The sequence below is a fragment of the Neofelis nebulosa genome, chromosome 13, assembly GCF_028018385.1.
Source record: "Neofelis nebulosa isolate mNeoNeb1 chromosome 13, mNeoNeb1.pri, whole genome shotgun sequence".
Taxonomy (NCBI): domain Eukaryota; kingdom Metazoa; phylum Chordata; class Mammalia; order Carnivora; family Felidae; genus Neofelis; species Neofelis nebulosa.
Genome location: NC_080794.1, coordinates 92,307,020 through 92,323,069, shown reverse-complemented (window position 1 = coordinate 92,323,069; position 16,050 = coordinate 92,307,020). Strand labels below are relative to the sequence as shown.

At 60.2% G+C, this 16,050-nt stretch overlaps 1 long non-coding RNA gene across 1 annotated transcript; it reads right to left on the bottom strand.

The window, feature by feature from the left end:
- Nucleotides 1-11,059: 11,059 nt before the first annotated feature.
- LOC131493630 (uncharacterized) lies at nucleotides 11,060-12,076 on the bottom strand. The gene is made up of 2 exons (XR_009252787.1): nucleotides 11,745-12,076; nucleotides 11,060-11,347 (listed from the first exon to the last, which is right to left on the bottom strand). It is a non-coding gene; the product is annotated as an uncharacterized LOC131493630 (long non-coding RNA).
- Between the last annotated feature and the right edge of the window lie 3,974 nt (nucleotides 12,077-16,050).

The following is a 16,050-nucleotide window of genomic DNA, read 5'->3' as shown; positions in this document are numbered from 1 at the left end:
ACACAGAATCTGAAACAGGCTCCAGGCTCCGAGCTGTCAGCACAGAGCCCGACGCGGGGCTCGAACTCACGGACCGCGAGATCATGACCTGAGCCGAAGTCGGCCGCTCAACCGACTGAGCCACCCAGGCGCCCCTGGGGAGGTGAGTTTTGAAAGCTGGAATAGGGCTAAGGAGTGGAGCCCTGTGGTCTTAACCCAGGCTCAGCCTGCAGAGTTTCCCAACCTCATCCTGGACAGTAGGCTCTTCAAGGGGAGGGAAGGACGTGGCACGGCCCTGGGTAGGGTGGGCACCCCTAACTAGGATGAAGAAGTGTCTGGGCTGTCACTGCTGAGCCTGGATCCCCATACAGCTGCCTTGAGGGGCCCAAGCCCTGAGGGATGTGACATCTCATAGATCCAGCCAGAGGTCCTCTGTGGGGATGCTGTGAGAGGGATGACACAGGGACTCCAGGAAGCCTCTGTTGGGGTTTGGGCCTTCCAACCTCAGTTTTGGAGGTGACAAATGGCTCTCAAGTGCATCTACCCTGAGCTGGAGACTGGGCAGCCACTGGGGGGATCTTAGGACACCAGGCCCCTTGTGGGCAGCTGTGGGGGCACAAGCTCTTTGTGCTGGCCAGGGCCCGGGGTGGGGGGAGGGTGGGAGCAGGGAATGGCAGCTAATGCGTGATGGGGTTTTTCATGGGGATGATGAAGGTGTTCTGGAATTAGTCCCTGTGACAGTGGCACAGCTGTGTGAATACACTAAAACCCACTGAGATGTATACTTTGAAATGGTACATTTTAGGCTATGTGTGTATTATATTTCAACTAAAAGTAACCGAGATGGCACAGGGATGATGGGGCTGGGGCCGCCCACTTGTAACCAAAGACCGGAAGCTCTAGTCACCGGCGGAGGAGAGGTGCTGAAGACACTGAAATGCAGCCGGGTCACCCAGGGGGGCAAGTGCCACCTGCCCGGGGCCAAGCTGGGCGTGTTTTCTGGAAATAGAGCTGTGAGAGCCCCTGCACCTGCACCACCACCCCCCGGCCCCCAGCTCAGGGCTGGGACTGTGATGATCCTCTGCCCCCCCTCCCCCTTTGACCTGGAAAACCAGGGAGGGAGCCAATACTACTTCCAGTGCCCCCCATCCCCCTTAACCATTCTCCCCCGAGCTTGGCCATCCATCACCTCTCCTAACTTCTCATTAAGGCTGGACTGGAGACCTTGGCTGCTGCTGTCTGAGCCTCTTTGAACAGTGTCTGGACAGCAACGGGCTCCCCTGGTGTGGGGGGGACCCTGCTGACTCCAGCAGCCGCTCCTCTTTTGCCCCATCGCCCCCAGGGCTCTGGCCACGCCAAATGTTCCATCTCTGTGTCCCCACTCTGCCAAGCCTCCGTCCCCTCTGCTGGGCACCCTTCCCCTCTTTGCTTCCAGATTAGCCTGTGAGTTAGGTCCCCACCGGCATCGCACCCTCCCCAGCAGCCCCCAGCACGTGCCTTCTGGCTCACAGGCCCTACCTGGCCGGACAGTGTCTGTGGTGGCCGCGTGTCCACCCCAGCACAGCTGGCCGGCCAGCAGCAGCGATGTTTGGGGAGGGAGGGAGAGAGAACCGAGCTCCGGTCAGCCCTGCACACGACAGGCCGCCCAGCCATGGGTCATCCACACCAGGACTATGCCCGCTCCCGCGTGCAGCTCCAGGTCTGCCCCACCCACCCCAGAAGGAATCCTTCCAAGGCCTCTAATGTGGAGGCGGCAGGGGAGCCCATGCCTGGTGGGGGCAGGTGGAGAGGGGCCTGTGGGGACCGGGATCAGAGTTTGTGCGGGCGCCCTGCTCCAGGCTAACCTGCGCCCCAGAATGCAGAGAGCCCCAGGTAGGTGGCCGTCCCAGAGCCTGGCCGGAGGGGGTCCCCGAGGATGCGCAGCAGGCCCTGGGGCGTGTGCCCCCTTCCACAGTGGCTCAACAGAAGCTCCGGCTGTGCATGGCCAGGCCCGGCTCTCACTTCCTCTCTCACTTCAAGTCCTAGCAGGATGCCGCCACTCTGCCCTCCGTCAGACATTTCCTGTCCACCAGCCGGCAGGCGAGGTGCCAGCTTTGTGCCAAGGGAGGTCCTGGGTGCTGGGATCTCCGGTGGCTGGTAGAGGACAGGCGGCCCACAGTCTGGGCTAGCTTGGCCAAGGTTCTTGGGGTCACTCGGGGCGCCAGGTGTCCTTGCCTGCCACAGCCACAGGGGCAGTGGGGGCACCATGTGGTCACAGCCATGAGACCCAGGTCACGGCCGTGGGCAACAGGAGGAGGCCTGAGGTTGAGGGGTCCCTCTTCGCACTGGCCCCTGGTCCTTCCTCTTGGGGAGTCCTCTCCAAGGACTCACTGCAAGGGTTCAAGGACATCTCCTGCCCCACTGAGATACCATGTGAATGTATATAGCCCTGAGTCTGAGGGTGGGGCCAGAAGGAGGGCAGGCATGGCGGCGGGAGGGGGGGGGGGGCGGGCAGAAGGTCAGAGGGCAGTGAGCATTCTAGGCTTTCCTTTTCAGTGGGCACCACGCAGTCCAGATGCACCCCTGGGCAGTTTTGTACCGACCAGACTGCCAGGCTCGAATGCCATAGGAACGCGGCTAGCCTGCGTCTAGGTTGAGTCCAAACTCAATCTTAGAAAAGCCAAAAAGAAAGAGCTGGAAACGGCACTAGTCCTCCCCTGGGCGGGGCCCCTGAACGGGAATCAGGTGATCCCACGAGGCTTCTCCTGTTGCACAGAAAGCGTTGTGACAGCCGCCCCAAGAGCCTGGTGGGTCAGTGCCCCGCGTGAGGCCAGCACACCTGCCCGTGGTGTTTCTGCCCCTCCCCCACACCAGCGAGAGGGGAAACACGTCTGCCTCCTCCGAAGCTGAACTCTGTGCCAAGGAGAGCGTGGTGTGGGTCCAGTCGGACACGAGGGCACGCCCTCCCAGACCCAGCCTCCACTAGCCACTCTGCCTTGCTCCCCGACCCCGACTGGGTCCTGACCCCTGCTGTGTACGTCACTCTAGAGGTTGGGGTGGCTCTACCGTGTGGGGAAGCCGGGTCCTGTCCCCACTCTGGCTTGGCTGGCAGAACCCCATGCTCTCTGGGCTCAGTATCCCCATAAGTGGGGACGTGTCATCAGACTCTGGGCCTGCAGCCTGGTGCTGGGCACACAGGGCTCTGGGGCTCCCATCCCCCAACTCAGGAGCAAAGGTACCCAGGCATGGTGTCTGCTTCTGCTCTGACACCCCTCCCTCTCTCTGACATGCCCTCAGGAGGTCAAAGCCTGGGGCGTCTCCATCTTACCCCAGTGACCAAGGTCAGGTGCCTCCTTCCCGGCAGGCAGTGTCCCCTGTGGCAGGAAGTGACCTCCTGAGCCAGGAGACCACAAGTCAGACCTGACACTGGGCTCTGCTGCACAGGCCAGGCCCCAGGGCGCCTCGCCACCCCTCACGCTCACGTCTGAGCCCAGAGGAAAAGCTCACATCTGCTCCGCGTCAGCAAAACATTTCTTTTGACTTCTTTCCAAAGGGAGAACAATGGCTCACACAGAGGACAGAGATCCTGCCCCAGAGCTCGCAGTGCAGTGGTTGTGGCCGGCTGCCGGGGACAGTGAGAAACTGTGTCCATGTTAATTGGTCTCCCGCTCCGGTGGCACAGTAGGGTTCCTGAGGTGGCTGTATGGTCCCGGTGGTAATTCGCTAGTTTAGGGCAGACCTGGATGCTCCTTTCTTCCCTTGCTTGTTCCCTGAAGAGGGTCTGGAAACAGGCCCCGCTTAGAGCCAGCCCCCAGACTCGGGGTGGAGAGGCCAAGCAGGGGCCACGTCTCCTTGCCCAGATTGCCCCGAGCCCAGGACGGACAGCTGTTGAGGCTGGTTCCAGGTGCTCCTTCTGTGTCTTTCTGGGTCCGCGGGTCCAGGGACGGGGGCCTTCAGGACCCCTCAGTTGCTCTGCTCAGCCAGGCCGGCAGCTGGATACTCAGGTGGGGAGCCGGGGTCAGGAGCCCTCAGGCACAGCAGCTCAGGACCTCAGAGCAAGAGCAGAGCAGGGCTGGCCCACAGGGTTGCTTTCCAGCAGGCAGGGGACCAGCCCCCAGCCCAGGACACCATGCCCTACTGGAGGATGTCCCCTGCCCCTGCCTGGAGCCCGAGCCACCCGATGCCCACCTGGTTCCCGGGAAGCACCTGTCTCCGGGGCTGCACAGACCTGTCGGCTCAGCGTGCTGGCGAGGCCACATCCTTACGAACAAGCTGGGACTGCAGTGACGCGACGCTGGCTGTTGTCCGAGGCAGGACGGTCTGGCCTCGCCCCACCTCAAAGGAAATCGTTCGACAAAGTTCCCTCTCCCCAAGGCACAGGAGGTGGTGTGTGAGCCCATCTCCGAGCCCCGTGTGGGGCTCATACTGCATCATCTCTGAGCATCGGCAGACCGAGGCCCTCAGCTGCGTGCCCACCGCCCTGGGGAGGAAGGGGCCTGAGCAGCCCAGACCAGGGGGGCCTGCCTGACACACGGGCTTCCACAGTGTGCCTGGTGCCGGGGCGGGAGCAGGAGACACAGGGAGAGGCATGGGCATACACACAGGGCTGACCCGGGGCCTCCGGTGGTCACCACAAGTCAGCCATGCCAGGCTGCATGCATCTAGCTTCATCAACCTGCCATGCTTTATGACACGATTTATATATAATTAATAATATATTAATTAATTGTTGCCAAATGTGTTTTAAGTATACATGCGATACAATTGTCTCTTGCTCGAGCAGACAAGCTGCTGTCATGGGCTGTCCACACGGTCAGGAGAGGCTGCATCTACAGGACACCAGGGAGTGATGGAGGGGCCAGTGGAGGTGGGTAAACTTGAGAAGACCACCCTCCTCAGGCAGGACCTGTTGATCAGGAGTCCCTGCACCTATGGCCCCTCCAGGCAGGGTCTGGTTCTCCTAAAACAGGATGGTTCCAAGCCCCCGAGGGCCTGGGCAGGACAGTGTAGAGTCCCCAGCCCGGCCCTTCAGGGGGCCATTGTGGGGAGGAGGGCCTGACCTGAGGCCCCAGGAGCCCCTGAGGCTCCCCCAACCGTTTGAGGTCAGTATGCTGTGCTCCGAACAGTGTTCCCCGGAAGCCCAGGAGCTGAGGTCGTACACCTGAGCCTGGTGGAGTGGGCCTCACAGTGCCACCTGGCTGGAGCTGGGGAGGGATCCGTGCTGGGGAGGGGTCTCCGTGGAAGAAAGTGCTTCTGGGTGCTGGAGTTCGATAGCAGTCAGGGTCAGAAGCAGGGGGAGAAGGAACCAGGAATGGCCAGGCAGCTGCCATGCCCCCCGAGGGGGACAAGACTCCAGAGGGGACAAAAGAGGGGGACATTCCCCCCACCACACCCATGGAGACGGCTGGCTGGCCAGCCACGAGTCCAGTGGCGGCCACAGCAGGGCAGGAAGGGCAGGTCAGAGAAGCTCCTGGTCACGGCTCCACCAGACCGTGGGGTGGGGGCGTCCCAGGGACAGGGTGTCGCACGTTGCAGCCCTACCCTGCATACAGGGGCTGAGCATCCTTGGAGCTGGGCTTCCTGCCACCCACAGGCTCCCAGGGATCTGGGCAGAGGACAGGTGCCCCAGGCCCAGCACGGTCTGAGTGCCCACCACCCTCAACATTCATTCATCAACCCATGGTTGCTGAGCACTTTCTGGCTCCACGCCGAGGAGCACCTGGTGAGCACAGGAACATCCTCTCTAGTCGGGAGACAGAGAAAAGAGAGGGCTCATCCTACAAGTGGTCCTAAGGGCTGAGAAGGACAGGGGATGTGGCCACTGGTGACCAGGGGAGACCTCCCTGGGAAGGTGACATGGGGCAGGGCTGAGCACACAAGGGGGCCCGAGGGGACTGTGGGGCCAGGGGGCTAAGGTGAGCCTGAGTTCCAGGTGATGGCCTGGCATGAGGGGCACAGGTGGTCTTGCTCCCTCGGGGAGCTGCCACAGCTGGGGGGTGGGGAACCAGGGAGCCAGGAACCCAAGAGCCACAGTCCCTTTGGAGGCCCTACAGGAGGCAAGGGTGACGGTCAGCACTTGGTACGCCTTCGTCGGGTCGGCCTGAAGTTCACCGGTGGCCGCGTGCCCCAGGGGCCCAGATTTAGAGGCGCCTGCGGCCAAGTGGCCCCTTCTGATCCAGGGCCTGGATCCACTCAAGGTGGAGGCTGGTGCTAGACCTGAGAACCACCTCCTGGGGACCCCATACAGGGGCCCCCACCCTGGGCAGAGGAACGGGCCAGGCAGAGAGGCCCCGAACAGCAAGTGGGGGCAAGGGCGCTGCCCTGCAAGGTCCCCGGGCTCGCCCGAGCGGCAGGTGCTTGGTGTGTGTGGAGAGAGGGGCGAGCCACTGCCTGGGAGGCCTTCCCAGTGACTGGAACCCACGTTCTGTGACGCTCAGCTGAAGGAAAGAGGAAGAGAAAGGAAGACCCCAACCTGCAGCTAGCAAGCAAGGCCCAGGGGAAACGGAAGCCGGAAGCTGCAAGCCGGACCCCATCCTAGGTGCGAGGCCCCGCGAGCAGGCTCCGCTCTGCAGGGCCCCTCGAAAGCTGCCCTGCCCCCACCCCGCTCAGGGGGAGAAGGAGCCATCAGGGGCTGGTTCCCAGGAGGCCAGTCGGGTGTGGGCTACTGATAGGCTATGGCAGCGGGGTCCCCTGGGCCGCGTCAGCCTAATGGACACCATCTGTCCCACAGACCCGAGTCACCTGCCCTGCCGTCCCCCGCGCCCCCCACCCCCGCAGCTGACACAGCAAACAAGAATCAGCAGCTGGCAAATGATTCCAGGACCCAGGGGCTTCTGCTCCACTGGCCAGCCAAGCTGGCCCAACAGGTACAGACCCCTCCATAAAGGCCAGTGGGCTCCAAGGTCTGGGAAGAGCTGCCATGCACCCCAGCACACAAGCCCACCCCGGATCCCAGCATCCTTCCTGGGTCCATGAAGGGAGCATGGCTGGCTCTCACCAGGAAGATGGCGACCAGGAAGATCACTGACTACAGTTAGCTGTTCTGAGCAGTCTGGTAATAGAGCAAGGCCAGGATCTGATGTCTGCCTAGGAGGTCACTGGAGCCTGAGTCCAACATGAGTGGTGGGGGGAAGTGGCCTGTGGGGAGACATGGCTCAGGGTTGAGAGGCTGTAGGGAGGAGAGCAGCATGGGAGAGTGGGCAGGGGCACATCCCGCGCAGAGGACAGGGTGGGCAGGGATTCAGGACTGGCCTGAGGGAAACTTCATTCTTTGAGCTAGCAAGAGGCGTCTGTCTCCTGGGCTGGGGGGGGGGGGGGGGGGGCTGGGCAGCACTTGTGCAGAAGCTTCTGGAGCAGCCACTGTTGGAAGGCCCAGGAAATTCCAAGGGGCTGGAAGTCCGAGAGACTGGGCCCCACCCAGGGCTGCCTGCTTGCCCAGTCCTGGGTGGATACGCTGGTGACAAGTGACCATTGGGTTTCCAAAAATCTGTCTGAGGACTCACTCAAGTCCTGTCAGAAGGTGTCCCCTGTGCTCTTTACCACATGACTCAGTCCGAGAGTGTTGCCTGACCTCCCAGAGCCCCTGGAGACTAACCCCCAACCCAAACCCCAGGGCAAGAAAACCCCTTGTGTAGCCTGGGGCTGGGGGTACGGCCTGGGGTTAGGGGGATGGGGGGGGTGCAGCCTGGGGCTGGGGGGTTAAGGGGTGCAGCCTGGGGCTGGGAGTGCAGCCTGGGGATGGGGGTGCAGCCTGGCACTGGGGGGGGTGGTGCAGCCTGGGGTTACAGGGCTGCTTGGTGAATCCTACAGAGTGTCACCTGGTAGCCATGGGGCCCGAGGACTGCTGGCTGGGAGCGACCCGGCAGAGGCAGCTCGGACCCTGCCCCCACTCGTGGGCGGGAGAGGGGCGGGGCGGAGCTTCCCGGAGGCGCAGGCCCCTCCCTCTCGTGGGGCGGAGCGGCTCCCTCCCCCCACCCCCACCCCCCGCCCCCTCCTGGCGCGGGGCCCGGTTTAATAAAGTTGAAAACGAGCTGGAACCCGGCGGCCAGAAGGCAGCCCCGTGCGCTGGGTGGGAGCGCTCAGGGCACCGCGACGCCGGCAGGCCGGCCGGGGGCTTCACAGGAGCAATTACCCCGGGCCGGCGGGAGGCCAGGGAGGCCCGGGGCCGCGGGAGAGCTGGGGAAGGACCGCGAGGCCCGGGACTGGCCGCCCCCTCCCCACGGAAGCGCGCGCGGGCGGGGCGGCGACGGGGTCGCCCGTTGAGTGGCGCGGCCTTTGTGCCGGCGCTGTGAGCAGCTACACGCTCAGAGCCCGCTCCCCGGTGACGTATCAAAGAGCCTTTGACGGGGAGCCCCCTGGCAGGAGGGCTCACCTGCAGAGACGCTCTATAGAGCCTTTGAAAGCGCAGCAGCTGCCAGGGGCTGTCAGCCGGGCACCTAGAGGGACAAAGAATGGGGGAGCTGGCCCCTTCAATGAGAGGCCACTTGGAAACAGCAGGCATGTGCCAAGCCCGCAGACTGGGAAAGAAAAGTGCTCTTCATCGGGGACTCGGTGTTTGAAGGGGACCCTTTCTCAGCCTCAGCGCCCTCATGTGCATGACAAAGGGGCCTCGGGGCACGGGCCTGGAGGCCAACAGTCTCAGCGGGCGGCGGCCGGAGCGCTCAAGTGTGGCCGGTGCATGCGTCCAGCGGGAGCTGGGCCCTGCTGCCCGGCCACAACCCAGTCATCTCTGGGCGCTCTCTGGTCCCGCACTGCAGGACGCTCCTGCAGGGAAGCGGGTGGTGGGCTCCCATCCTCCCCTGGGAGGTGGTGAAGGAGGCCCAGGACTGCAGCCTGAACATCCCCAGGGCTCAGTGCCTGCCTGGGGCCAGTGCTGGGGGTGTGTGAGGCTCCGGTCATCACCATCCTGGTTGGGGAAGCCAGAGCTGCCTCTTCTGGAACGTGGAGGGGAACTTGAGGCAGGGGAGCCCTTGTGGCCACAGCATCCCTGAAGCAGAGATCCTGGTTTTCCTTCACCACCCGAGACTGCCCACCCGAGCAGGGGCCAGACAGCAGCCCAGGCCCAGGGTCCACACATGCCCAGCCGCCTCCCCGCCTCCAGGACTGCAGAAGAAAGTAGGCAGTCAGACCCACTGCCAGAAATGTCAGCCTTAAATGGTCTTTTAGACCAGGATTAAATTAGATACTAGATTGTCAATTACCCTCCATTTTCGATTGTTTTCAAACTTAACAATTCTTGGGCCATGAATTGTCCATAGATGCACACAGCTCATTCCCTGGTGTCTTTGATCAAGAAGAAAACACCCAAGGCCCCTACATCTCTCTGCAGAACTCCCAAATGCAGCTCCCCTGTCCCCCTCCCTGCCTGAGGGTGAGGGGTGGGGGTCCTGCTAAGGTCTCATCAGTCCCCCAGGCCGTGCCACCAGCACTGGCATAACCTATGAGGCAGAATAGAGAACTACCTTACTGGTGTGGCCACCTGAACTTCCTGCCTGACCCTGCACACCCCTTCCCCCCTTTATTTACACCAAACCCATGCTCCTAACATCAGTTTTCATGACCCCAAGATCCTATTCCCTTTTCTGGCCCCCTCCCACAGCGCCACCCTCATTGGCCTTGCCTCTGTCCCCAAAACACCCCTGGCATTAGAGTCTCTGCTCAGATCTCACACTTTGCGTTTTCCTAACCACACACCCGATGCCCCTCTATTTGCCACAGTGACTTGAGGGCTGTTGGGGGATGTGTTCCCTGCTCTAATGTCTTCCCTGAACGTGGGGAGTGCACTAGGGTGACTGGTCTCTCAATGCCCCTCATTTACTCTGTCCCTGGAGAGGTTGAGGCTTGCCCAGAAGCCCCTGTGGAGGATAGACTGGGCCCAAGTGGCCCAAGGCTCTCCTTCCCCTTGACCAAGCATGAGCTGGGGCACTGAGGGAGGGCCAAGGAGGCCACCTCTTTCTGGGGCTGGTCTGTTCGACTCTCATACCGGGGTACTGTTCCCACTTGCCATTTTTATGAACGTAAGTGGTCAGCTTGAAGACACCATGCCTTTTCATGTACTTCCTGAGGCAGGAGCAGTGCTCTGTATAAACCAGAATTCCAGAATACCCCCTAAGAACCCTAATATCTCTCATCTGGTTTGGACCCACCCAGCCCATCCACCTGTCAACTTGTCCTGAGGGGCTCAGGGCTCAGGTAGGGGACCGCTCTTCTGGCCTGTCACCAGGGCCAGCCTCAGCTGGGACTGCTGTGTGTGGCCTTCCTCTGGGCCTGCAGGGATCTGAGGCCGGCAGGATCAGGCCGGATTACAAGCCCCAGAAGCTTCCGCCCAGCAGGCTCAGAGATGTGAGCAGCTTGGCCCTCGTGGCTGCAGGGAGGACAGGCATGTGTGCAGGACTCCGTGGAGGGCCTCTGTCTAGAACAGAAACTCCGTGGCTGGAAAATTACCAAAACTGAGGCTGCGTTTGTTTTGAAAATTAGTGTACTTCAATGAGGAGAATTCAGCGAGGAAAAACGTCCGCCCTTGAAGCGGTGGGATTTCTTCCCCTCTTCCCATAGCTGAGGGGTTTTCAAGGATTGCACTCTGGCCGTGTTTCTTACTCCATGGCTGTCCATCTGAAGCCAGTGCCCCTCAACAACCCTGGCTCCCCTGAGGCCCCATCCCCTGGGATTTACAGGCCTTCCTCAAACCACTTCCAGCTTCTCTGGGCTGCTGGCAACCACAGGAATGAAGTTTGGGAATCGGGGTTTCAGCCCTGAATTCCAAGCCGGCAGGACCCCCGATGCCACTGCCTAGTGGCCCCTCGGTGGCGTGCTGCTGGCGTCAGACTCATCTGCAGTAGAGAGCAGGGAGGCTCCGTGGACTGGCCCTGAGCACAGCCCGCCATCCCCAGGGCTTGTCTCCACAGACCATCAACCAGCAAGACCCCCACCATCCACAGAATCAAGCCTGCAAAAGCTTCATCGACCTCTAAAGCCACACACTGGGTGAGCCTGAAAGATGGGAGAGAATTACTACAGAAGTGTCAGGCACTGTCTGTGCGGCTCAGAGATTAAACGTTCGTGACCCCGTATCTGGGAAATGATTAAGAAACTTTCCACAATCTGCCCAAAACAACATGCCCTGTGGGCCTGGGCCATTTCTTACGCAGTGAATATGGTGTTTGGCCAAGCAAGGAGCAAGGTCTCAAGTGACCATCAGAGTCCTGGGGCCTCTTGGGTAGCGCTGGCCCAGCAGACTTCCCTGGGCAGGGGCTGCCTGCCCGGCTTCCCAGTGTCCATACACAGGAGCCTGGTCCAGGGCTCCAGTGCCATCCTCCAGGGACAGTGGCCTCTTCATAGCTGGCTCAACAAGGGGAAGGGGACGTTCCTCTGGTCCAAAAGAGGTGAGGCTCTGGAAGATGAGAGAGGTAGGAGAATAGGTGTCTGCTGTTTTGTTTGTTTTTAAAACTTCGTCCTTCCCTGGGGATTCCTGGCCCTGTTCAGTCTCTCTGAAGCCTGTCCTGCTTGGGGTCTTCCTGGGAGGAGGCCCAGCCCCCAGCCCGTGGCCTCCTCCGCAAGGACGCGCTGGGTCCTCGGGACAAAGGAAATCAATTCCCGGTTCCCCCGGCAGCTAAGTGACTCGGCTGCCCCCAAAGCGATTTTCACAGCCAGGGAAGCGCAATTGTATTTTCCGGCTCATTAACCCGGCGCACAAAGCGCCGCAGTCCCCGGCCCGGAGCACGGGACCGCGGATTCCAGAGGTCCCTCCCCGCCTGGAGACGCGGCTGCCCATTGTCCCCGAAATGTACCGCCTGTTTATTCAGGTCCTTTGAACACTCCTTCCGCATTGTGTGGGCACGCCTGGGAGAATCCTGCTCAGCCCAGACGAGGCCCCAGGCCGGCGCCACAGACAGAAACTTAGATCCGACCTTCACTCGTCAAGGTGCTCCGGGCTCCCTCCCGCAGGCCCCGCGGTGGAGGGGGGTGGGGGCGGTCCGGGCGGCTGGGGGGCGGGCGAAGGCTTCGGGGAAGAGGAGCACGTGGCCCCAGCCCCACAAGACCCTCTAACTCTCGAGGGGTGGGGGCCAGGCCCAGGAGGACCCCGCTTTCTCTCCCCGGGTGGGGTCTGGGATGTCACCCCCTCCTCACCCCTGCTACTGAGCTGGTGCCCCAACAGCGGCGGTGCGGTCCGGTGGGCTCACAGAGGCCCCTCCAACAGTGAGCCGGCTGGGGAGCCCCAAAAGTCTGCCTAGTATGGGCCAGGGCGGCCCCACCTCGAACGCCACCCCCATGGGTGAGCGGTGGGTTCGGCAGCAGGGGAAGAGCCCCACGCCCATTCTTCCTGCAGCACCAGGAAAGCGTGAGGCCTTGAACCTGTGGCTTTGCCCAGTGCCTTCCTTCGTCTTCTGCTGGGGGGGGGGGGGGGGGCGGGGAGTGGGAGAGGGGGGAGGAGAAGGGAGGGGGAGGGAGGACGGGAAGGAGGGGAGAAGGGGGAGGGAGGAGGAAGGGAGGGGGAAGGAGGAGGGAGGGGGGAAGGAGGAGGGAGGGGAGGGAAGTGGGGGGATACCCTCCAAGCTGTCACTTCCTCTGCTGCGCTGGGGGGGGGGGGGGAGGAGGGAGGAGGAAGGAGAAGGGAGGGGGGAAGGAGGAAGGAGAAGGGAGGGGGGAAGGAGGAAGGAGAAGGGAGGGGGGAAGGAGGAGGGAGAAGGGAAGGGGAGGGAAGTGGGGGGTACCCTCCAGGCTGTCACTTCCTCTGTTGCTTCGTCCGCATTTCCACAGGCTTCCCAAGTCCGCAGAGTCCACTCACAGACCACATGGAGGCAAAATGGGCCCAGGGCGCCCCCCCCAGGCCCCAGCCTCGGCCCTCTCCTCCAGGCGCCCCGCTGTCCTGACAGCCCCACAGCCCGTCCCCGAAGGCCTCCTGCCTTTCCGGCCGCTCCCACCAGCTCCTTCCCAGCCAGAGAGTCCTGACAAAGGGCTCTTCCCCAGACAAACCTTCGGGCCGGTTTGCATTTTCCAGAAATGGCCCCAACAGTACGTGCTTTTGGGTCCCCTAGGCTCTGGGTGGGCCTCTTTAACACCCAGGAGAACGCTGACCTGACAGTCAGTCCCTGCCGCCGCCACCGACTCCCCAGCCTTCTACCTGGTTCGTCTGCTAGAGCACCGTGGCCCCTCCCCCGCGGGTCCCCTGCCCCCTTCCCCAGGGGCACAGTGGCTCCTCCCCCGGGGTCCTGGGGCCCCTTCCTGTCTGCGGCCCTAGCCTCTGCCCGCTGTTCCAGCTTCCCCGTACCTCTTCCAAGCCAAGGACTGCTCAAAGGCAGCCCGGCACGGCTTGCCCGGACCAAGACTGACCCTCAGCTGGTCCCAGACAGGAGTGAGCACGTACCCTGATACCCTGACGGCTTCCTGTGGTTTCTGCTCTGAGCCTGAGGGTCGGGGGCGATGGGGGGGGGGGGCGCTCGTGAAAGGAGCTCAACGCACTTACCCTAGGGACGAGTTTCCCATAACCTCCAGTGACTCTGCAAGGCAGAGATTTGGTATAAGTCCTAAGTGCCAAAATCTGGACGCTCGTGCAGTATTCCTTTATGAGGCCTTTCTTGCTCTTGTGGGACCCACTGAAATGGGGGCACAGCCTGGCCCTCAGGCCGGCCCGCTGCTAAGATGGGAGAAACAGGAGGGCACGGGGTGAGGGCCAAGGCCAGCTGGCGCTTCAGGGCCCCACTGGGGCTGCTTCCTGCATGAAGGTGGGGGTCCCACGGGGGAGGGGGCCTGTGCTGCCCGTTCGCCGCCCCCCAGCACTCCGGGGGTGTGCCATTGCCCTCTCCCCTGTCAGGGGTCCTCCTGGGCCACTCTTCAGGGGCCCAGCCCTCGGGACTTCCTGCTCCCTCTCTTCACTGGCGGAAGCATCACTCTGGTTCCACCCCAGGAACTTCAGTTCTTTCTGCCACATCTCAAGACCCGATGATAATCGTTTCTTTTGCATCACCTCAAAAAAAATGGCTTCTATTGTAGCTTAAACTACACACACTCAGGAGTGGCACTGATAGTCTTCTGAGACCCTACTGTGGCAGGGGGTGGTCAGCAAGAATGACATAACCTGAAGATTCCTAGGTAGGCTGTGATGAGCTGTGGAGGAGCCAGGACAGGTGGAGAGACCACCTGGGCGGGCACCTCTGAGTCCTGGCTGACTCCTGCACCCCTGGGTGTGTGCCAGTGGACATTGGCAAGGACCGGGCCTCAGGGACTCACCACCACCTGCTAAACTGGCTTCTCCCACAGCACCCATTTAAGCCCTGCAAGCTAGAATCTCTCACATGTCTCATGGAAGGTGCCCCCTAGAGGTCTCTGTGACATGCTGGGATGTATGTAGTTCCCACCAGCGCTGGCTGCCTCATCCCTGACCTCACCCATGTAGGTGCTAACCTAGAACTTGGTCTTGGTGACTCCACTTCTGGCCAAGATGGAGCCACAGAGACAGAGTCTACCGCCCTACCTGAAACATTCAAGGGGTCGATAAGATACACACAACACACCTGAACAACGGTTCCAGGAGGTGAACATGAGGCCATGAAGGACAGCCCGTTATTCAGAGACAAGAAACAAATGAGATGAGCCCTACAATCGCCCCAACTCGTGGTTGGGCTCCTGGGGTGGGAAAGTGGAGATGGGGGGCCAGGCAGACAGGAGACTGGGGTCAGCAGCACAAAAGACCAAAGAAGGCAGAGCTGCACAGAGTGAGGGCTCCAGAGTTCTTCAGGGGCCCCCCTCTGAACTCAGTCGAGAGTAGATCAGTGCATGCACGTGGGGTTGTGGATAGAAACATTCCAGAGTGTTAGAGTCGCACCTGACACACAGTTCCCACCAGCCAGATGGAAAATCCCATGATCCACGGCGTTTGGGGAGGGGGACAGGGAGCCCTGCCTCAGGGGAATAGTCCTGGATGAGCACTGCTCCAAATCTGCCTGAGAAACCTAAAAGGAAGATGTGAAAGGACCACCTGTTGCCAAATAACTTACCCATATCCCAGAGCAAAACTCAAGGGCATTTATAGGAATGTGAAACCATCCAGCACTCAACAGGGTAAACTCCTGAAGTGCAACATCTGACAAAAAATTACCAAGAAGCAAAAAGCAGAAAAATGTGAACCTTAATGGAAAGAAAAATCAAATCATAACCGACCAAGAACTGATATGGTTGATGGACTTTGCACAACAGTTACCACAATATTCCGTCGTTCCACAAGTTCGGTGGAGACACGAAACACATAAAAGAGACCCAAATAGAACTTCTAGAGATGAAAACCGCAACGTCTGAGATAAAACAAAAACAAAATACAAATAAACACTCAAAAAGATTAATGGCAGAACGGACATGTAGTGCTCAGAACTAGCTCTCCTCCCACAAAAGAAAAGGAGCAGAGGAAAAGATAACTTTTTGAAAAGTGGAGCCACAGAACAACTTCAAGAGGCTGAAGATACATATGATTGGAGTCTAAATGAAAAGGAAGTCATAAAAAAAATTTGAATAATGGCTGATAAGTTTCCAAATTGAATGAAAACTATAAACCCACAGATCCAAGAAGCTCACCAAAAACCAAGCACAAGAAACATAAATAAAAATTATCCCCAAACTCACCATAACCAAAAAGCTCAAAACCAATGATAAAGACAAAATCTTAAGTGACCAGAGAGAAGACACCTTATGTATACGGTAGCAAAGATAACAAAGGACAGTGACAGATGTCTCACTGGGGACAGTGCAGATAATAAATGCACGATATCAAAACCCGTTGAGTCACAATTCCATACCCAGGAAAATATCTTTCAAAATCAAAGTAGAAATAGACACTTTTTCAGACATACACGACCTGAAAGCGTTCACCAGCAGACTTGTACCATAAGAAATACTAAAGTCCTTGGGGCATCTGGGTGGCTCAGTCGGTTAAGCACCTGACTCTTGGTTTCGGCTCAGGTCATGATCTCATAGTTCGTGAGTTCAAGCCCCACGTCGGGCTCCGCTCTGACAGCATGGAGCCTGCCTGGGATTCTCTCTCTCTCTCTCTCTCTCTCTGCCACTCCTCTGCTCTCTCTGTCTCTCAAAATAAATAAACTTAAA